We start from the raw sequence: 24,316 nt of genomic DNA on the forward strand, positions 1-24,316 counted from the left end.
TTTCATACATGGAATGATGAAAAATCATCTATCATAGTGCTCGTTACTCATGGATAAAGGGATACCTATTCTATACAAGACCTGATTAGGAAATCTAGCACTGTGTAGGTGAAGATGACATCTATGAAATTCTAAAAGATGCCCACAATGGTCCTTACACAGGGCATTTCGCGGATAAGAGGACAAGTCATAAGGTGTCGCATATGGGATACTATTGGCCCTTTATTTTTCGTGATGCTAGGAAATATGCTCGAGGGTGTGATAGTTGTTAACGAATGGGTTAGCCTGGTTGGTAAAATGAGATGTCGCTACAACCTCAATTAGTTCTTGAGCACTTTGAGAAATGGGCTATCGATTTCATTGGGTTGTTCAAGCCTCCTTCACATCAGAAACTTCATATTTGTCTGCACAAACTACATGACAAAATGGGTAGAAGAAAAAGTTGTTGCAAAGGATACTGAACAAGTTATATTAGACATTTTATTTGAAGAAATCCTCGCACGATATGGAGCTCCTATAGATATGGTTTCAGACGGAGGGGCACAGTTCACATCACATCTAATAGAAACACTCATGAAAAAGTATGAAATAAAGCATAGGGTGACTTCTCCATATCATCCCCAGGGGAATGGTCAAGTCGATAAAACAAATAAGGTAATAGAGAATATCCTCACAAAGACTATAGTGAAACATCACCAAAATTGGGTTGAAAAACTTCCTAAAGCAATTTGGGCATATAGAATGACATGGCGGAATACAACATGATTTTCACCATATGAGCTTGTGTATGGGAAATCTACTTTGTTTCCAGTGGAATTCAAAATTAAGACGTTGAGGACAGCTCTTGAAGTAGGTTTGGATATTTCTGCAGCCTAGAAACACCGATTGGAACAACTAAATGAGTTAGATGAAATTCATTTGATAGTTGTACAAAATACTATTGCAATTCAGCAGTAGCGAACTAAGTGGCACGACAAATTCATCAAGAAAAAGGTGTTTCAAAAAGGAGATTGGGCATTACTCTATGACTATCAGCTCAAGGACTTTAAAAGAAAGATCTGCTCTAGATGGATGGGACCGTATGAAGTTGACACAGTATTTGATAATGGGACTGTTAAACTTGTAACAATCGATGAGGCACATACTCTTTTGTTTGTAAACGAACATCACCTCAGATTGTATCACTGTCCAGCTTCTAGGGACTCCTTTATTAAGAATTTCTCTAATAATTCTGGTTTTGAAATTGTTTGTGTAGAGAACTCTTCCTCTACACCTCTTACTTAATATATATATATATATATATCTATATATATAATGATTATATTAATAATAAAATGTTGTTGCTACTCTATCAGCACTCCTTTTCTTGCAGGGTTTGTTACTACATTGGCACTGATACTTCGTTAATGTTGTTACTTCATTGGTGTTGTTACTCCACCGATGATGATACTCCGTCGGCACTATTACTTCGTCGATGTTGTTAATCCACCAGTGTTGTTACTCCACTGGTGTTGTTACTTCATTGGTGTTGATACTTTGCTGATGCTATTACTCCGCCGATGCTATTACTCTGTCGATGTTGTTACTCCATGGATGTTGTTACTCCACTGATGTTGTTATTCCACTAGTGTCGCTACTCCGCTAATGTTACTCCATTGGTGTTGTTACTCTGCCAGTGCTATTACTCTACCGATATTACTCCGCTATTGTTGTTACTCCACCCATGTTGATACTTCGCCAAGTGAAGTTGCCAGGTGCGTCCCAGACCGACTCCGTGGATTTGATTGGTATTTCACTTATGTTATCTCAAAATCAGGCCCTGGAAGGCTGCAGACCAGGAAGACTTCAAGTAACTGTTTCAAACCAATCTTTTAGCTAAGGCTTAGCCTCCTTAGCCTGAGAGGGCTCTCTCAAAGGATTAAAGGTTTTTGATTATGATCAAGATGGCTAACTCTTGTGAAACTAATAAAAATGAAAATGGTGGAAACACAAATAAAAAGTATCCATTGGGCTTATGGAGCCATATGATTCAGTATTAACAGTAGGGTTGGCTCTGCATAAAAGTCAAGGGATTCAGATTTCAATATATGTAGAGTATACCAAACACATAGAAGATAGTTTACGAGTATAGGAAGGAAATTAGAACACTGTAAGTGATTTCTAAGTAATCAAATACTCATAACATTGTAGATAACATGGAAAGACAACAAAAGAAACTCATACATTGAACTCTCTATGATTCTTGAGAAGCATAAGCCAGTATTGTATTACCCAAAAAAAAACAGAGTCTTTACATAAGCCAAATATCAGAGCTTTTTTTCATAAATTTCCAACCCTTATTACATTTCTCTTTCCTCTATATATAGAGCTCTTCTACCTGACTGAGATTCCTCCTCAAACATGAGGGGAACTCGAAATCTACTTCTAATGACACCTATTCAACTTTTAACTGCCTATTAAATGTAACAAACTGTAACTAGACTTTCTAGAGATCTAAATCAAATAGGAGTCTAACTCCATATTATGCTAATAATGGCCTTAATTACAATCATTCTTGTTCTTTGACATGTGGTCCTTTTTAAGTTTGGCTACGGTGGATGTTCAAAGCTCCATACTGGTCTTCAATGTCACATCTTCTCCATTGCCCCTGAAACATGGGAAACTACCCCTGTTTATCGGCCTTTGGTTTGCCTCAAAAATGTTCGAATCCAATGAACCATGCCCTTCATCTTTGATTATCCAAAATATATCAGAATGCCACGTCTTTGATGTGCTGTCAACCTCTTCCATGTGTGAAGGCAAAAGCTCTTCCAAGTTGTCTGACATATCTTGGACTGTGGTAAATGTGCTCACTTTATGACAAAAAGTTTAAAGTTGGATTCAAATACATGTTTCCTCCACCTGTCTTGACCTTGTTGAAAGTTGATAACTTTGGATGATCCCTTGAAGATATTCCCTTTTCAAAATTTCCGCTTGTATTTCAAAATTGGTTGACTGAGATTAGATTTTCTAGCTTCAGCAGTTTCGTAGAGCGCTACGAAATTTCTATGTAATTCCACAAAACACAGTTTCAACCAAAAATTTGCCATTTTTAGCTTCTTGCTATTTAAACATCCTTTTCAATTGCTCCAAAGCTTTTCAAAACTGAATGGAAAGGTATTATTCTTCAAGAAAGATTATACCAAGCAAAACTGTCAAAATTTGAAACATAGCCTTACTTGAAATGGGATTTCTTTAAGGAGATTCTTTCTGCTGGCCTAACTGTATGTTTAAGTCTTCAAGTTGTTTCTTCATGCCTCTAATCCCAGCTCTCAAGTTTGAATTAACCTTTCTGATGAATTGTGCTTCCTTTGGATTTGGAATTATCTCCATTTTAAGAGCATCGGCCTCCACAAGCCTCTTAATCGCCTTCAAGTTCACCCATAAATTATTGGTATTGAAGATTTTGAACTTTTCAATCGAACCAGGCAAACCATTTCTCTCTAACACCTCGATTATGAGTTTTGTTGTCGCTATAGTGATCAATGGTGTAGTAGGAGCACCTTTTCAAACAACACAATTGCCACAAACCAAAGCGATGCATGCATTCCACCAAAGTACAGCACATGGAAAGTTGAATGCAGTAATTACTCTGACTATGCCAAGAGGATTCCAAACCTCCATCATCATCTGATTAGGTCGTTCTGAAGGTATGATGGAGCCATTCAACTGTCAACTTAAGCCAACCGCATAATCACACATGTCAATAAATTCTTGAACCTCTCCTATCCCCTCTGCAAGGATTTTGCCCATCTCCAATGATACAAGTCTACCAAGAAGATCCAATTTTGATCTCAAAGCATCCCCAATCTGCCTTACAATTTCACCTCTCTTTGGAGCAGGAATTTGCGTCCATAATTTACGAGCTTCAGCACAGGCTCTCAAGCTATCTTCGTACTCTTCAATAGAAGCTTCAACTACCGTTGCTATTGGCTAGTTATTAGAAGGATTTACTGATGTCACAGTATTGCCACTTCCTTTCCATATTCCATTGCCGTAACATCCCAGGTTATGGGAATGTAAGCCAAGCCCCTTCAAAAACTTATATTCATTTCTTACAAAGTCTGCACCCACAGTCCCAAGCTTATGTTGGCATTATGATGCATGTGTTGTACTTGATGGCAACCCTCTCATAGAAGAATATCTCACTTATGTATAACTGGATGAATCTTCAGAAGAGATGTCAGATGTGACTGATGGAGGACAGCTCAAAGGAATCAGATAATAGTTCTAAGTGTAACAAGTTAGCTTTGCCATCAAGTCCAAAGGGGGAGATTGTTGGCATTATGAGACAAGTGTTGTCCTTGATGGCAAATCACACTGATGACAAATCATAGTGCAGAAGGATAGCAGCAAGGAATTGATGATCAGTCTACAAGTATGAAGAAAAATATATACACGCTGGTTCACTATATACCAAGTCGCGTATACAAGTAGGTTCACTATATACCAAGTCGCGTATACGCAGGTTCGCTATATACCAAGTCGCGTGTACACGCTGGTTGGCTTTAGTAAAAGCACGTGTATGTGGAAAACTTATCTTTGGTCCACGGCGGTTATTCCTTGGAAGTTGTGCCTATGGTTTTGGACCTTGGTGTCTCGACGGACGTGTTGATCCCTAGTTTTGAAGTTGATGGTATTGGATTTCTATGGTTTTGGCCCTTGGTATTGAACAAGGCCTGAGGCTATATAAGGAGAAGGAAATCATTAGGCAAGCGTATCTGAAATGTCTTGAATATCTGATGAAGTATTAGATCCAGTATGCAGGTTATGGGTTGATGATGCATTGCTTGATCTGAGCTAAGGAGAGATCTCACCAGTTGATGGAGAACAAGATCTAAGGAGAGAGCGGGATCAAATGGTTTGAAATGAACTATCTTTATGATGCTTATTCTAGATCTACATACTGACGCATGTATTGTTCTATAAGTGTTATGAGTATAACTGATGTCTGGTACAGCTGCAAGTTATGAGAAATTATTTTTAGATCTGTACGCGGGTTGTCTTTGGCAAAAGCGCGTATACACGCGGGTTTGATTCATCGAAGTAGCATATACATTATAAAGCTTGACATTTGAAGTTGCAGATGGGTCTGATGGTTATTACAGAGTTCTGTGTCTGCTTGGTGTTCTGGTGACGGTGTTGTTAACAGGGTTTCAGTGATTCAGAGTTTGATGATTGTTTTGAGCTTCAATGATAGTTATGGGTCCAGTAAGAAAATTGGATGAAAAGTGGCCTTTCAGATTATGTGTTGTGCTTCAGTGTATCCAGTCTGAAAATTGATGAAACGTGGTACCTGGAGGAGAGAAGACTGTAGGCAAGCACCTACGTACTAGTATCTAAGCTAGTACAAAAGCTAAGGAAGATCTTTGGAGCATTGTAGCAGGTAGCAGCCTGTGTACTAGTAAATGGATCAACTAGTACAAGAGCAAAGGGGGTTGTAGCTCCCGTACTGGTATAAGACTGCACCAGTACAAATATTGTAAAAGGATTTTCTTATTAAGAAGAAGATTGAGATGACTTGCAGCAAGTGGTTTTCACCCACATTGGGTTTCCACCTTATATCTTTGTGTTCATGTGTGTGGCTTTTGTGTGATGATCTGTTCTGTTATACTGCACCTGTTTACTGTTAATATGGTTAATAATGTTCAGATGCATTTACTGAAGATAAGCTAACTGAATCATAAGATCTCTGGATATACGCTAGTTGCATTAGACACAGTAGCGTGTACACGCGGGTTCACTTAACTGAAGTAGCGTATATGTTTCTGAGTATGAAATTGAAAAAGTTTTACTGATCTGATAATACTGATTCACCCCCCCCCCCCTCTCAGTATTATTTCCAACAATTGGTATCAGAGCCGGTCCTTTGGTAGAAGCTTGATCGCTTGAAGGAGATCCGTGGAACAATGGGAAAGAAGCTTAAGAAGAAAGCTCATAAGAAGAAGAAGACATCTCAGAAGATCTATGACAGTGGGAGAGTCGATTGGGGATTAGGTATAAGAAGTTCTTCAGATTCAGAATCATTATCAGGTATGAATGTGTTATCCTCTGATGTTCCTGCTATATTTCCTTGTGAAAGTGATGGAAGTGATAGTGAAAATACTGAACATGCTTTTATGGGTGAGCAAGAAAAGTATCAAATAGAGGCAGTATTTAGAAGGCTTACAGACAAAGTTAAAGATCAACAAGATCTATTGAACAAAAGGGAATGTGCTTTCAAAGAAGAAGTTACCAAACTAAAGGCCCAACTAGAAGAAGAAAACAAGGTAAGAAAGCTACTCAAGGACAAGGAAGACCAATGTCAAAAATTGCAGCATGAAGTGACATCATTAAGAAAAGAAGTCAACGAAAGAAGCACAACCATCAAGAAACTCAAAGATAGATCCAGCTACTATGAAAATCTTGAAGCTACAATCCTCTCACTAAAAGGAGATCTTGAAGAATCAAAGAAGCAGAATACAGATCTACTCCAAGCTATTGCAAAACAAGAAAACGAAGCCACCAGCTTAAAATCTCAACTAGAATGTGCCTTCCGAGTTCGTCAAATGCAGCAGGATCTGAATGAAGAACAAGAAAAGGAGATTCTCAAACTAAGGGAACAAATGGAAGAAGGAAGGAAAGGTGAAGAAGATTTGAAAAAGCAATCTCTTGAAAAGGAAGAACAGCTTCAGGTTGAGGTAAATATCTTGAAAGGTAAACTAGAAGAAAAGGATAAGCTTTTACGATTTCAAGATAGTTCTAAAGTCTTGGATGATATTCTTAGTAGTCAAAGGTCTCCTGCTATCAAGATTGGTCTTGGTTTTCATGAATCTGTTGAAGGTGAATCTAGCTCACAAGGTGAGGCAAGGAACTCTAAAGAGAAAACTAAAATGATCAACAAGGAGATGAAAGGTCAACCCCATCAACAATCAAGGAAAAAGACTCCTCAAAGAAAATCTTTTACTCCTCCTATGAATAATGTTGAATGTTATGTATGTCATAATCTTGGACATGTTGCAGCTAGATGTGGAAGAAGAAGGGTTCAAGACCATCATGTAGAAAGATCATCTCATTCAAGGTACTTTAATGGATATTGTTTTTCTTGCAATATGTTTGGTCACAAAGCTGCTGATTGCTACAAGAGGAATATGAAACATGTAAGATGTTATGCATGTAACAAGCTTGGACATATAGCAAAGGAATGCAGGAACAAAGGATGGACATCACACCAAAAGGAGAAAACCTCATCACACTTGAAGATATGGAGGAAGAAGGAAGTACAGTCAGCACAATGTACTGAGACACAGCACAGCACAGACATATTAGACTCAGGGGGAGCTGAAAGTGTAAAACTTCAGTGTTCTGAATCGCATACGCAAGTTCCTTAAAGGGAAGTCGCGTACATACACGAGTTAGACACTGCAAAGTCGCGTATATGTCAGTCTGAGGAAAAGTAGTGGGGACAGGATCAGAAAAAGGATCTGATATGATTCAGTCTATTATTTATTGGTTACAGTCTGCTGAGGATGTGTGGAAATGTTTTGTTACTTGTATGATGTCTAGAAGTGTTTTGATCCTATCTTGAGGATGATGATGTTTTGATGCTTATTGCTGATATATGCATGATCAGATCTAACAGATGGCACTGGTTGAGGGGGAGCATATGCCTTTAGTAATTCATTGTTGGCATTATGGTTAATAATCCTTGGTGATGATTCTTATATGGCTAAATGATATATCTTGCTATGATATGATGTTGTGAGTTGTCTATGATAAACTCTCATATGATTCTTGAAGTTACATAGTAGATGTTCAGATCAGATTTATGGTTGATCCTTTGATGATGCTTACATGGTGATCTTCATAAAGAAAAGGAGAAGTACAAATCTTGAATACACATCTTCCTCACTTGATGATGAGTCACTCATATACTATTGCTGTCATATGCATAAAGATCATACAGTTATGATACAGGCACTCTTGTGGATAAGGATTGTTGCTATTGATGATATCAAGAAGTTTTGTCAAATGAGCTTGAGCTCAAGATACATAGTGCTGATACATGGATGACTACTCAAAGTTGCTTTGTTGGAGACATGGTGATGAGTTCTTATCTATATGATGATAGGTTGATACTTACATATGCTGATTGATGCAGATGTTCCCAAGTAATGATACTTGGATCATGTAGATCTTGACGTTGATGTAATAGCTATGGTGGTTTCACATGTAATGTGAATGACTTCATGATGATGTCTAAAAGGAGGAGTTGACATCTATGTTCAGACATACCTTGTTGCAGAACATTTACAGGTTGCTGATATGAAAATGGTTGTACGCGAGTTTCATAAGGCCTATCCGCGTATATACGCTTGTTTATGTGGATGCAGACGCGTATATGGAGTTTTGAAGGAAATCAACAGGGACAGATGTTGGTTGCAGAAAGTCTGATATGGGTCTGACAGAGATCATCTGGCACAAGCTCAGGGGAGCAGATAATCTTCCAATGATGCATTGTTGGCATTATCTTAAAGCTTTTGGTTCTAGTCCACATTTGTTGTTGGTTTCAGATGGAACAAGGCGAAAGGAGAACAGAAGGATCTCTTGGTTGCTGATCTGAATGGTGATTATCAGATGCTGCCAGTATCAGTTATTGGTGACATTCATAAGTCTTACTCTAGATATTTCGTCTCTATGTCATATATCTCTTTTGTGGTATCTCTTTGATGGTGTCAAGGTCATGTAACGGCCTATTTTGGTTTCCCCACTATGCCTGGGATGATTGATGCAATATGATTGGTTTTCATATGTAAATTTTTGATGTATCCCCACTTGGTTGGGTGGATAAGTCAATTTTTGTATATCCTCACTTAGTTGAGAGATGGATGTATGTATGAGTCTTTGGTGATAGGAAGGTCTTTTATGATGTATAGAGTCATGTTCTTCTTGAAGAACATCTTTTGCAGATCTTGCCTACAGTCAGGAAGAGCATGAACAGCACACTTCAGCGGTACAGAGATTCAGCATGTACTCAGAGGGAGCATGGACAGATTGGTACACCTTGGCATATACAAAGGGGGAGATTATTCAGAGATTTCAGCAGGTACTCAGGGGGAGTATGGACAGTGGAATGATTCAGCAAAGGAAGAAAATATCTTGGTCCACCCTTTGCCCTTGATGTCAAAGGGGGAGAGTGATTTGGTGTTGTTGCCATCAAGTCCAAAGGGGGAGATTGTTGGCATTATGATGCATGTGTTGTACTTGATGGCAACCCTCTCATAGAAGAATATCTCACTTATGTATAACTGGATGAATCTTCAGAAGAGATGTCAGATGTGACTGATGGAGGACAGCTCAAAGGAATCAAATAATAGTTCTAAGTGTAACAAGTTAGCTTTGCCATCAAGTCCAAAGGGGGAGATTGTTGGCATTATGAGACAAGTGTTGTCCTTGATGGCAAATCACACTGATGACAAATCATAGTGCAGAAGGATAGCAGCAAGGAATTGATGATCAGTCTACAAGTATGAAGAAAAATATATACACGCTGGTTCACTATATACCAAGTCGTGTATACAAGTAGGTTCACTATATACCAAGTCGCGTATACGCAGGTTCGCTATATACCAAGTCACGTGTACACGCTGGTTGGCTTTAGTAAAAGCACGTGTATGTGGAAAACTTATCTTTGGTCCACGGCGGTTATTCCTTGGAAGTTGTGCCTATGGTTTTGGACCTTGGTGTCTCGACGGACGTGTTGATCCCTAGTTTTGAAGTTGATGGTATTGGATTTCTATGGTTTTGGCCCTTGGTATTGAACAAGGCCTAAGGCTATATAAGGAGAAGGAAATCATTAGGCAAGCGTATCTGAAATGTCTTGAATATCTGATGAAGTATTAGATCCAGTATGCAGGTTATGGGTTGATGATGCATTGCTTGATCTGAGCTAAGGAGAGATCTCACCGGTTGATGGAGAACAAGATCTAAGGAGAGATCGGGATCAAATGGTTTGAAATGAACTATCTTTATGATGCTTATTCTAGATCTACATACTGACGCATGTATTGTTCTATAAGTGTTATGAGTATAACTGATGTCTGGTACAGCTGCAAGTTATGAGAAATTATTTTTAGATCTGTACGCGGGTTGTCTTTGGCAAAAGCGCGTATACACGCGGGTTTGATTCATCGAAGTAGCGTATACATTGTAAAGCTTGACATTTGAAGTTGCAGATGGGTCTGATGGTTATTACAGAGTTCTGTGTCTGCTCGGTGTTCTGGTGACGGTGTTGTTAACAGGGTTTCAGTGATTCAGAGTTTGATGATTGTTTTGAGCTTCAATGATAGTTATGGGTCCAGTATGAAAATTGGATGAAAAGTGGCCTTTCAGATTATGTGTTGTGCTTCAGTGTATCCAGTTTGAAAATTGATGAAACGTGGTACCTGGAGGAGAGAAGACTGTAGGCAAGCACCTACGTACTAGTATCTAAGCTAGTACAAAAGCTAAGGAAGATCTTTGGAGCATTGTAGCAGGTAGCAGCCTGTGTACTAGTAAATGGATCAGCTAGTACAAGAGCAAAGGGGGTTGTAGCTCCCGTACTGGTATAAGACTGCACCAGTACAAATATTGTAAAAGGATTTTCTTATTAAGAAGAAGATTGAGATGACTTGCAGCAGGTGGTTTTCACCCACATTGGGTTTCCACCTTATATCTTTGTGTTCATGTGTGTGGCTTTTGTGTGATGATCTGTTCTGTTATACTGCACCTGTTTACTGTTAATATGGTTAATAATGTTCAGATGCATTTACTGAAGATAAGCTAACTGAATCATAAGATCTCTGGATATACGCTAGTTGCATTAGACACAGTAGCGTGTACACGCGGGTTCACTTAACTGAAGTAGCGTATATGTTTCTGAGTATGAAATTGAAAAAGTTTTACTGATCTGATAATACTGATTCACCCCCCCGCCCCCCTCTCAGTATTATTTCCAACAGCTTAAACTTTCCAATGGATTAGACCAAAGTTTGCAGATTCTTCCCGTACACAGAAACAAGACTAAGACTTAGTTGAACACCTGAGATTTTATAACTTGAATGCCCTTCTCAAAGTTCATCTTTGAGGCACGAGTATGCAGTGGTCCTAACAGCGTATCTTTATCAACAGGGTCTCCCAATTTAACTTGCTTATATGCAACAGTCAACTGCTCAATAATGTGTTGGTATATCTTCTCGTGGAGTAACAGCCTTCGGCAACTGGTGCATTGTTGTCCAACAATACCAACTGCAGCAAACAAAACAGATCGCACAACCATTGCTAAGTCCGCATCTTCCATAACTATAATGGCATTGTTTCCACTAAGTTCAAGCAAACACTTCCCAAATCTTGCATTGACTGCCTTCTGAAAAATTTGTCCAACCTTCGTGCTTCCAGTAAAAGAGACTAATGGGATTCTTCCATCTTCAGCTATCGCCTGCCCAATCTCTGCACCACCACAGATGCAGGTGAAAATGGCCTTAAACTCGCCAGCATGCTCCTCTGGAACCTGTGCAATCTCTAGAAGCTGAACTCTGCCTTCATAAGAGATAATCGTACCACCTTTTACATCTGCAAGCATTTTGGGAGTGACCTCCATGCAGTATTCATTTTTATTTTTTAACAGATGATTCAAAATTTTGAGATCAACTATTGCTCCCAAGTTGTCTGAGTTAGCTATAAACACATACTCCTTACCATGTGAGAGTAGTTCATCAAGCTTCTCACTGTTCAAAAGAGAAGGGAAAACATCTCCGTGGCCAGGTGGAAAATTCATAATGGCATTCTCAATAAGATAAACCAGGTGGCACAGTTGATTTTCTTGAGACGTTGTATTCTGTTTTCCAGGCTTCATCAAAAGAACGGTTCTCCCATTTCCCAGAACTCTGCAGTCTTTTGATTGATGCCAGCAAGCAACTTTCCATTAAATACATGCAGATTGTAAACAGAACCCTTTGTCTCTTTCTCAGCAACAACTGCAAACATGTGCCAGTACCAAGACACCTAACGACCTAAAACACAGTGGATTCTGATAAATATGACAGCTGGGTGAGATTTGTTATGGATCAGCACGAAATCACCTAGACTAGGTTTCTGCGCTACGAAATCACCTAAACCAGGTTTCTGCGCTACGAAATCACCTAGACAATTTTGTAGTGCATATGAACTTTGAAATGAGCTTCAACATATGATATTCATGTGAGATATGAGACCAATGATATACTAAAACAGAAAATTGACCCCAATTGACATACTAACAGGACTCTTAACAAGACTCTAAAACAAGATAAAATGACTAGACCCAACACTGACACCAACCCTTTGACAAATTAAAAAATTGATGTTCAGAATTTAAAATATTTTTTTTTTGAGTGATAACACCTTAGTTGGGGGGAGGTATCGTATTTAATCGCAATGATGTCATGTCATCATTGTTATTAAACCTCGTGTCAACTCGTACATCCCACGATTATTATCATTGTAATCTGTATCAATCCATAACCCCCACCAAACCCTGCACACTTATGCACGCACATTGAAACTTGAATCATGTACGACGAAATTAATTTGCAATCTTTTCCAACGCGTTGGATTAATTACCATCATTATCACGAATTTATCATCAGTCTTCCCGTAATCCTTGTCCGAGTTTCCTTGTTACTGCATTCCATGTTATCCCTATCACTACAAACTTTACCAACTAACAAACCCCCCTCAATGGTTTGCTACTACTCCGAGTGCTTCTACATAGAAATTGATAGAATGGGTGGCCAAGCTGTTAGGAATGAGCTGGAAGACACAGTATAGGTTTGGCGTCACCCGGATGTATGGCATATTTTCCAGGATTTTGGATGGCACACCTACTTTGAGAGGTTGCATGGGTTCGATGAAGTCATAACAGTCGAGTTCACATTGAATTTGGAAGGGAATTATTCTAAAGTCCACTAGATGGGCATTCCTGTAACAAAAGAGATTATCTTAATTTTTAGCAGATTTTCGCAAGGAGGGAAAAAATGGTTTGCCCAGAAAACTCCCTTGCCAAAATTTTTGGAATTGTTCTTGCAGGTAGGAAAAATCGTGGTTCATAAGGGGAGAGGATATGACCAAAAATCATTGACGCATCCTTGGGCCGAGGTTGCATACTTCGTCATGCGATACGTTACCTATGAAGTTTGTCTTTCTACTCTATTTAAATATCATTTTAAGCTTCTAGCATGTCTTCTGTTCCATCAATTTCATTCTCTAGCTATTCCATTTTTACTGTGGAACAATATTCAATTAATGGCATGGTCTGCGCGTTGGGCATGCCAAGTATTGGCAGTCCTCACAAACCATGGACTTGTCAAGTTGTTGGTGGTGCATGCCCTATTACACACCCCTGTAACCTGCCACAATTAGTTGAACTAGCATAAGAGGAGCTTGCGAATATGATGCCAGCAAGGGTTGAGGAAGAATTGTTGGAAGAGGAAGGATCCGCAGTTGATGTTTCTCCATAAGAACCAATGTCAACTGTCGAACAATTGGGGTAAATGGGGGAACAGGCGACAAAAGAAGAAAAGGAAGGAAGGGAGGAAGAAATGAAAGAACAGCTAGCCGATACGGGGGATAGAGATGGAATTGGAGAAACTGAGACAGAAGGAGTTGAAATAATTGAAATTGAGGAGGTTGCTCCTCATTCTCCACTCCCCCCTTCCCTGCCAAAAGGGGCAAGGAAATTCCACTCTCCTACCTGCACAATAAGTGAAAGAATCTCTCCTCCGGTATTAAATTTTATAGGAGCACTTGCAGGAGAAAGAAATATTGTTGACACTGATCCACAAGAACCAGTGTCAATTGTTGAGCCAATGGGAGAGGAAGATACCATTGACACTGTTACACAAGAACCAGTGTCGATTGGTGAGAAAACTAAAGAAATTATTGTTGAGATTTTTACACAAGAACCAGTGTTAACTGATGAGCAGATTGAAGAAATTATTGTCAAAACTATTACATAAGAAACAATGTCGACTGGCGAGAAAATTGAAGAAAGGGGAATTGTTGACACCATTCCACGAGAACCAGTGTCAACCCTCGAGCAGTTGGAAAGAGACATGGATGTTGGCACTGACCTGCAAGGGTCAGAATGGATTCCTGAACAAGTGGAAGGAGAAAACAAGGCAACAGAATAGCCACAGGAAGAAAATTTCGATGATACTACCCTTCAGGAACCTGCAGTGGCTCCTAAGCCATTTGGAGGAAATGTGGAGGTATCTTGAACTGTAGAAGAAGGCACTGAATCTGCTCCTCAAGTTTTTGAATAAGTGGGAGAAATAAGGGTGAAATAGGAACCGACTGATGAGTTCGTTGATGTCAATCTACCAAACCCAACGCTGGCTTTGAGACAAATGAAGGAGGTCATAATTAAATAGGAATTCTTTGAAAAATGTGCAAAAAGGAAGGCCCCTATCCAGGACTGGTACTGGTCACTATTTAGGGAGAACATGCAATTGAAAATGGAAATTACTAAGTTGAAGAGACAAGTATTATGCTTGCAGAGATAAGTGAGAAGGCAAAAGAGGAACATCAGTCAAGCTATCGTGACTCCCGGAGCTGAAGCAACTTCGACAGTAGTATAGACTGAAGAAAGGTCGACGATCTCAGTAGCTGCACAGACTGAGTCATTTTTGCATTTGATTAAGTCTCGGGAGTTTCTGTTGACCGCAGAAATTCAAAAATGGAGAACCACTTCTTCTCATGTTCAACATGGATCTATCTCTTTGGAAGATTACCACAAAAAAGTGAAAGGAATTTGGGAACAAGCAGCAAAAGTGGTGGCTGATCATGTCACCCAGATAGAAAAATCTAAGAAGAAACAAGAAAAACAATAGAAAAAGATTGAAGAATTAAGGGGAAAGTTCAGCTACTTAAGGATGACAAGGATGAAATTTTCACCCTAACGCAATAGGTAATGGAGTGTCGACCTCCTGCTAATTGCTATGCTTTGTTTCTTCACGAGAAATATATGTTTCTGTGTCTAGAAAGTACGCACTAAGAAATTAGCCACAATGTAGAAGACCCTATGCAGTTCCTGCGGATCCTGATAGCTCACAATCTACTAAACCAAAACTTGATGTGCGAACTTTATATGCATAATTACATCCTAGAGAATGATCAATTGTTCAATCCAATACCGTATGTGGGAGACATTCCCTGAGATAATTTACTTCCTTCATGATTAATCAGGTTAAATGGAAGAAAGCCTTCGAGACATTTGAAGAGAATCAAGCAAATCGACCACTTGTAATCATAATGGAACATTGTCAATCAATGGATATTTATAACATAAATCAAACATTTCTACAACTGGAAGGATGAAAGGACCAGATGTTGACAACACAAAAATGGTGTGTTGACATGTGCATGAGGTAGATCCTTACTTGTCAGGAGGAAGCCCATGACACCTGTCAGAAATGATGGATGTTGTCATCATCAACAGTGCGGGTGCGTGAACCTTTTGGGGCCCCTAATTTTTCTCAAGCTTTGGAGCAAATCCCATGATATATCATGTGCATCTGACACTTTGGGACCCGGTGGACAGGTTTGAGATTTAAGTTTCCCATTATTTGGCTACCTTCTGAGTAGTACACACCAGCCTATGTGACAACATAAGACTGGTGGAAGGATGTCATTTATACCGGTGGTTTCAAAATTCCCGGGATGGATATGGATGCAAGATACGACCTTGCACAGCTTCATGCCAACCATAGTGGTTCCAACCCAAACCTGCGCAGAAAGTGAGATGCATGAGAACATGTAGAAAATCTAGTTGGGGGTTGATGTTGGTTGCTAAATTTTCCTACTTTTTATCCACCTTTTTATACCTTTCCTTCACCTATTTCATGTATTTGTGAGGTTAATTTGTATCTCAAGCAACGAAGTTATATCTATTTATCATGTCTTTGTGAAATATTAATCGATGAAGCATAGTCCTAGGGGAGGGTTGCTTATGCGACTTTCTAACTCATGTTTCTTTGCAGATTCGAAAGGATGATGATTAGCAAGATACAATTCAGTGTATGGTTATTGATGAGTTGGCAACGCTAATCTCAGGATGCTAGCTGTAACGATTCTCAACTGATGAGAGCCTGTTGGACCAATGCATTTGCTATATTTGTATTTTGTTTCCGCCTCAAACTATTGTTGTGTATTTGTAGGCAAACAACTGTCATAATCTATGGGAAATAGTTGATACTATTCTTGTCATATTGAAATGTATAAGTAAGGTTACATAGGTAGAAAATATAGCTAAGGAGCTAGAGGGAGAGAGACACAAGAGTTCTGAATGTAACAACAAATTTCTGTATTTTCCTTTTGATTAATGCAATCTTGATCTTCTGAAGTATTAACTAGTCTTTGATCTTTTTCCCCAACCATTATCAGAGAGTTGGGCCCACTCTCCTGATCATGTGTCATTGGATGAGTGGTGTGTGTAGATTTATTTCTGTTATGATTATTTCTTTATCGCTTTAATGGGTCATTAATTTTGTGTTGTTGTGAATGTTAATTTACTGTTACTCTAATTGATGTCACTGTTATTGCTTATTGTTACACATTTTTATATTGTTGATTGAATGCTCAATGCTGGGTAGGGAAACCGTGGCCTGCATAGACTTTGCACAATAGCCTTGAAACAATCAGACAAGCCCCGGGTTGACAATTAATGTGGAAAAGGGTGAATTCTATAGTTCATATATGAACACCAACACAACTCTCCAACAAATTTAACTTGGGATTTGTCAAGTTGAATGATTTTCATGTTTGTCTTTTCCAATTCAACATTAAGCTTCTTGCAAACTGATAAAGACATGATGTTGGTGGAAGCATCATAATCAACAATATAGTTATGCACATTATAATTAAAGATCTCAAAAGTAAATAGGAAATGAGGATTTGAAGACCAAGAATTAGCATTTGCAACATTGACAATGGATTCAAGATTTATCGATGATTTAGACTGACCAACAGATGTATCCATGGAAGAAATAATATCTTTACTAGTGAAAGACATGGGAGCAAAGGTATTGATGTTCAATTCCCTCTTCCTGGGAAACTTGGCTAATTCATAGAGTGATATATTTCCCCGAGTCTTCTTCATATCTTCAATAATGTTGTATCCAATATCATAAGATCCAATATCCTCCTTAGATGGTTGAATAGAATTAGTTGGTTGAGAAGGCTTGATAACAACTTCAAGACAACAACTTTGAGAGTGTTATAATTACTTCTAGTGTTTTCTGACATATTATTCCAGGAATACCCGATTGAAAATTTAGAAATTAAAGGTTGGGCAAGGTTATTCAAGGGGAAAATCCTTCTTAATAATGTATTTTTCTTGTCTTCTAAGCTGGTTTCAACTACCAGTCCATTACTCCTAAAATTATAAGTCTTTGGAGGTTTAGGAGGAGTTTCCCCAACTAGGGCTTCTTGAATAGACTGAACCTCACCATCTCTAAAAACTTCAAATGTTATCACAAATGAATTAAAATTATTCATAAGAAGAGGCTTCTTATTCTTCATATCCTGCTTACTCGTCTTCACCTCTAGTTATCTGATCATCAAGCACTTTATTCACCATAAAGTTCATATTATGTACCCATTATGGGCACATCTTCTCTGAATAAGAATCTTGGTGGATAGTGCAGCAATTTTCCCGTACATCTAGCTATGATGGTTTATTTATGGAAGATAAGGCGACCTTTCACCTTCCATGACATTTCATCTACCTTTAATGACTTTTCACTTTTCATATGACTCTTTCTATTATAGGGCTAATGTGTTCTCAAAAAAATACAATTTACATTAATATTAAGAAAATAAAACATTTCCAATCAACCAATCTTGTAATACAGAGATATGGAACATTAATTTGTAACTCTAAGACCAAGTATGCTTTCCATAGCTTGTACTCCACATCAAGAATTAGGACCTTGTGTTGCAACTCATCCACATGCATTTGTATGCACTCTAGTTGTTGGCTTAGGGGGTCTTGACCTAGGTTCAGAGTTAGTTGCGCCAACCAACAAAGCCCTACACTATGCATGTTTAGGGTTTCTAGAATATCTTCCATGATCGCTCTAAGAAGGACTAACTTGAGTGATTCAGGATCAAGGGTGCATTTAGCCCTTTTGTAATTGAGCTAGGATCTTTCCTCATAATCTTCCAAGGATTCATCCTGTCCCAAGGTCATTCTAAAGATTTCCTCTTTGGTGTCCTTGGACCTACAGTAGTCCCTATACTTTTCATTGAAGGATTGCTGCATTTCAGCCCAGGTAGTGATGTTTTCCCTAGGTAAACCCATGAACCAGCACAAGGTTGCATCCTTAAGGGTGGATGGGAATAACTTCAACTTCTAGTCATTAGACGTATAATCATAAGTTCTGCAGATGAAAACAAACTCAAACAAAAAGATATCAGGGTATTTTGAGGTTAATCCATGGAAGTGACGAAGGGAAGAGGGGCTTATGTTTTTCATCCTTACAACTCCATTAGTCTCTCTAATGGGAAAATCACACTCATTTCTGTTTTCAGTACCATTTTTTTTTTAACCCATGGTGTAAGTGTGTGGAATGGTTTCTTCTTCTTCTTCCCCAATAGGCACTTCAAATATCTCTGGTTGTTCACCTAATGGGTCCTCTAGTTCCCCTGTAGTCAAAGATGGAAGTTGACAGTCGCTGAAGAAGAGAGAAGGTTGAATTTTTTATGGTGTGGGGGTATTTAGCAAGAATTTCCCTAAATTGTCTCTACTCCTATGAGACATGAAAGTAATTTTTTTCCTTTTATGTGTTTTTTCATAATTAATTGCAAAACATAAAGGAAAGCAGAATAACATCTAGCTACTGAATGCAAATTAGAAAGAAAAGCAGAAATTACATCTACCTAGACACCTCCCCGACAATGGCGCCAAAAAGTGATGAGCCTCAGTATTGCAGTAAGGATTCTGTAACTCCTAGGGCTACCAACTTTACTTTATCAACCTGGGGTTTCGTACAAACTTGGAGGTGACAGTGCTATATACACAACAGATGCAACATTCTACTCATGTCACTTCTCAACTGGGGTGCTAGACCACTAGGGTTCCAGACCAGTCTTCTATTGACTAGAAGGAGTTTGACTACTGACAGTGAATGTAAATCTAGTTCTAATGCAAGAAATTAAATGCTTACCTATTTAGGAAATGAAAGTTACTGAATGGTAAATGCTATGAAATGCCAAAAATCATCTAGCTAGGAAATGACACAAATTACATACATCAAAGAACTATGTTAACCTTGCAATTTATCCTCTAGCTATTAGGAATGCTTGGAAATAGAAAGTTGTTCTATCATTCTAGGATTCATACATACATGCACTAACTATCTCATTTTACATTTGTAGAAAAAGAATCTTTTAATTGCTAAATTCGGAAATGTAAATGTTATGTTATTATGTCTGATCTTGCAGAGGGAGAAGGCATGGGAGATCTGATCTTAGGTGGCACTGATAGGCATGGAATCCAATATGAGGGCCTAACCTTCTCTTATACTACCATCTTTGGTCAAAACAGGGTCAAAAAGGATGCTACAGGAGATCCTATAGCTACTACAGGATGTCCTGGTTTGCTACATGAAGTTAGCTGAAGGGCTTAAGGGGGGAAAGAAAAGTGAGATGAGGTGTTGGAGAGATGTATGATGGTGATATAAGATGTAGGGAAGGTGCACATTACCCAAGACTAAGCCCAACACTCCAAGGAGGTTGGATTTACGTAAGGTGACTTGCTCACAGTGGTTACAAAACAGAGGTTCGGACTATGGGCTGGTGTTCCTTGGTAGAAGGTGGAGAGGACCTAGGTGAATCTGGTTGGATGAGTTCCTCCATGCAGATCAATAATCCTTGCAACAAAACTTGTTTTTCTTTTCATTTATGCATCACTACATGTCAACATGGAAAAAAGAGGAATTGAAGTTGAGAAAGTTGATCTATCTATTGTTAAGGACTAGATCTATGAAATGGAATGCCTTTTAAGATACATAAAATTTAAGGAAACAAGATAACAACGACAGGTGCTTCCAAGAAATCATAATCAATGATCTAGCTAAGAATTAACCCTAAGTTATGCAATTACCAAAAGACAAACTCTATTTTTGGGGCTGTGAGAGTGGGGCCCTCTAATCATGATCCCATGAGGGAGATGAGATAGAGGCCACTATCACAATATTTTTTGAAGTACTTTCCTTCACTACTGCACCACTAATCTACCTCTTCAAACTAATGGAAAATAGGTTAAGCAATAATTCAAATACTTGTTAAGCTAAACAAAACATAAATAAACTTCAGCAGCTAACTATCATTTTAATCTAAGAATACAAATACAAAAAGAGGAACTTATGTTGCTAAGGTTGGGCCCTAACCCAAGAGCTTCAGCCCTCTGAGTCAACTTAGTGTTGGATCAAGGTAGAATTTCTCATTATCATCAAAATGTCAAATACAAAATAACAATAATAATCACAATGTTTTTGCTCAAAATGACCTCTTGGCTACAACAAAAAATAGAATCTGAATGAGTCCCTTGACTCTTTTATTTATACAAAACTAGAGCTCCCAACAGCTCTCTAGAAAATAGGGAGACTTGGCTCCCTAACTCGAGAATGACTCTTTCTTAACTATCACTGGCTTGGTTGCCAATGGACTTGACTTGCTTGGCTGCTAGTAACTCTGAGTTGATGAGATATGGTGGAGGAATCTTCGAATGATTTGAGGAGTTAAGGAGGGAGACCAATCTCCTAAAATCTCTCTTGCTTTCCCACTTTGAGTTCTTGCACTTAAGTCAACCCAAAACCGCTCCAATTCCTACATTTAATACATATTAGGCCACATGACATAGTAACTCACCATCACCCTTCTCACTAAGGAAAATATAACAAAATATGTAAAAAAATGTGTGAAAAGTCAATTTTAATAAGCTGCAAAGTGGCATTGTGACCCATATAGTTTACCTATTGATGAGCCTCATCACTCATCTTTAAAGTGCCTCGCTATTGAGAGGTCAATTGTATTTAAATTGACTTTATAGGAATATATGCATCATCAAATCTATTTTCATGTGCACATTAATTGAGTTGAAGCTCGTAGTTGACCTAGGACCTTAGTTGTTTTAGCCTATATGATCTTCAAAATTCTATCTTCTCGCAAATTTGAAATAAAAATGTCCAAAAAAGTAATTTCTAGGATAAATACAAGAGGTCATATTTACATTTGTTCAACTACCAACCCACCATTTTTAGAAACAAAGGAGGGGAACATGAGAAATAGGAGGAGAAAAGAGAGGGTCGATATAGTTTTGATTTTTCTACTATGTTATCTCTATGTTCATTATTAGTGAATTTTTGTTAGCAATTATAAGCAAGCTACAATCTAAGGTCCAACATTAGGGTGAAAGAAAAGGTGCTTCCCTCGACATTTAATTTTTTGTGTATTTTCTTCATATATGTATTTCTTTGGAATGTCTCAATGACTACCACGTCTATAATCGTAGAAACCCTTTAGACATCTAAGTGTGGAGCCAGTAAAGGCTTTGAAGATCTAGTGTTTCATACAAACTAAATTTAAATTTCAACAACATACCATCTTCAAAAAATCATGCTGATATGAAGCCAAGGTAATTGGTAAATGATTTGGGTTAACTTTGGTTGTACATAAATGTCTATCAATGAATAAATCCTTCTTAGAGCATACCTAAAGTTGTCTTTCCCTATGAATATTATTTTTCTTTCCCATCCACTTTTATTAGTTTACAAGCATGTTTCGGTATTCTTTTTGCATGTTCATTATTGTACATATTCAAGACTTATTTACTAATTATGATTAATTTCCATATACTTATAGTTCATGGGTTTATGAATATATTCACAAATTTAATTATTCATTTTAAACTTTGGTTTGCTTCTACACATAGAATCTATTTTCGCATCTTATTTTATATTCAAACTATCGTTATGTATTTTCCATCTTATTTTCTTAAAAAGAAATTAGAACTTATTTTAATTAATTGATAATTATTATGATATTTCATGCATTTCTAGTTCATTTATGTGCTAAAATTTCAAGGTTAGGATAGTAATTTAATTAAACAATGCAAGGCAAATAATTATTGATTTAATGTACACAATACAATTTATACACACACAAAACTATATGATTAGTACCCTTCAAGGGAAGGACTTTGTTGACCTATCTAATTAATTAATCTAACCACGTAGTTACTAAGTTTAGGGATTAAAATTTAACCTAGGTTTCCATGTTTGTTTTTACACTTGAGGGCCCTTCAAGGGTGTTTTCAATGTTGTTATTGATTCTCATTTTGAGCACTTCCCCCTAATTCAAAGATGGTATCCAATATAAAGCACGTAATGTAGACTTGGTGCACTTGACCCCAAAGCATGTAATGTAGACTTGGTGCACCTGACCCCAAGCTAATCAAACTAATGGCTTGCAAAAAATTCTAGATTAATGAAAACATATTAGAAAAATGTAACCAATTGATTTGGTTAATGCTTAAGGATTGGGATCATCTTGTTGACTTAAACTAATTCAAAATAAATATATCACCTTAAAAAATAATATAAAATTATTATCTACACATTGACTTAAACTTCATATACATTGACTTAAACTTCACATCTTTATTTAGACTATAACGTTACTTTGCCATGCTTTGAACATAGTGGTAATAAATTACTTATTGCATTCAAATTAATAAATCAACTAAAACATTAAATGATAATGTTTCAAATAAAAAATTGTATAATTCCCATCATTTATAAATTGTGCACCCATAGTGTCACCTCCACTTCCACCCACATTCAATAAAATACATGGTTTCAACTCACATTGCCACTAATAGTTATAATTGGGGATTGAGAGTGAAACTTCACATTTTATTATGAGTGAGGTTGGGGGCTAAACCTATGCATTGTCATGGATGATGGTGGGCAAAAAAATTATGTATTTGATTGTGGGTGGACTCTAAGTGGTGAAATTGTGTATTTCTTTATGGTTAGGGGTGGGAAGTGAAATTGTGCACTTTTGTTCACTATGGGTGGGGGGTAAAGTTGTACTTTTTAGTGGTGAAACAAATGCACAGTTTTATCCCCAACCCCCACCACTGTGAAATGCATAATTTTTCCCTTCACCCCCATACACAATAAAATGTACAATTTCACCCTCCACACCACCCATAGTTTCAAATGTACAATTTCCTGCACTATCTCCACAACCACCCATAGTTTCAAATGTACATTTTCCCGCACTATCTCCACTTATAGTTTCACTCCCACCCCATGTTCATCTTATGTAATTATGTACTATGGTGGATGGGGGTAATAGAATTATGCATTTTAATATGAATGGTTTCAAATGCACAATATCACCACACATCCACATTCTCACCAGATTTGATTATATAAGGTGGGGAATAAAAACTTGTATTTCAAAATGCACAATTTCATGTATCATTGCCAACCCATTTAATAGGGTGAAGGTGAAAATATATATTTTAAAATGTAGAGTTTTAATTCCAACCTTTAACTCTCCACCCAAAGCTCATCATTTTTAATTATATATTCATAAAATCATTCTTAAATATTATCTAATTTCTAATTAAATATATAAAATACCACCCTTAATTTATAATAATGTATATTTTTTTAACAATAATTATATCTAAATTTATTATTATATAAGCTCTCTATTTATATTTATATTTAAATAAAATTTAAATATTTTTTATTAACATTTATAATTATTTAGAACAAATTTTATAATTGATTAAAAATAATAAATTATAAAAATGTAAATCAATAAACAAAAAAAGGAAAATTAATATTTGATCATTTAAAAATTAAAATTTATATTTTGGTGTTGTTATTATGAAATGCAATATAGACTCTATATCATATAATAAAGGTTTTATAAGGTTTTTAAATAATAATGAAAAAATAAATACTATAATTATAATTTTTAATATTTATAGAAAAAAGTTATATTTATGTTTTAAGATGTTTCATATTTATAAAATTATTAGTGTTTTTAGAATTGTAAAGGTATTTTGAAGAAATAAAAGATTTAGGAAGGTCATCTTGGAAAACTAAATCACAAAAAAATAGTGAATTTTAATTAAAATAAATAATATTTGGTGATATTTCACAACTTATAGTAAACAAGCGCTGAGATGGATCAAATCTCT

This window comes from Pinus tabuliformis, chromosome 8 (genome assembly GCF_031772625.1).
Source record: "Pinus tabuliformis cultivar Carrire ecotype Pingquan chromosome 8, CPIR1, whole genome shotgun sequence".
Lineage (NCBI taxonomy): Eukaryota > Viridiplantae > Streptophyta > Pinopsida > Pinales > Pinaceae > Pinus > Pinus tabuliformis.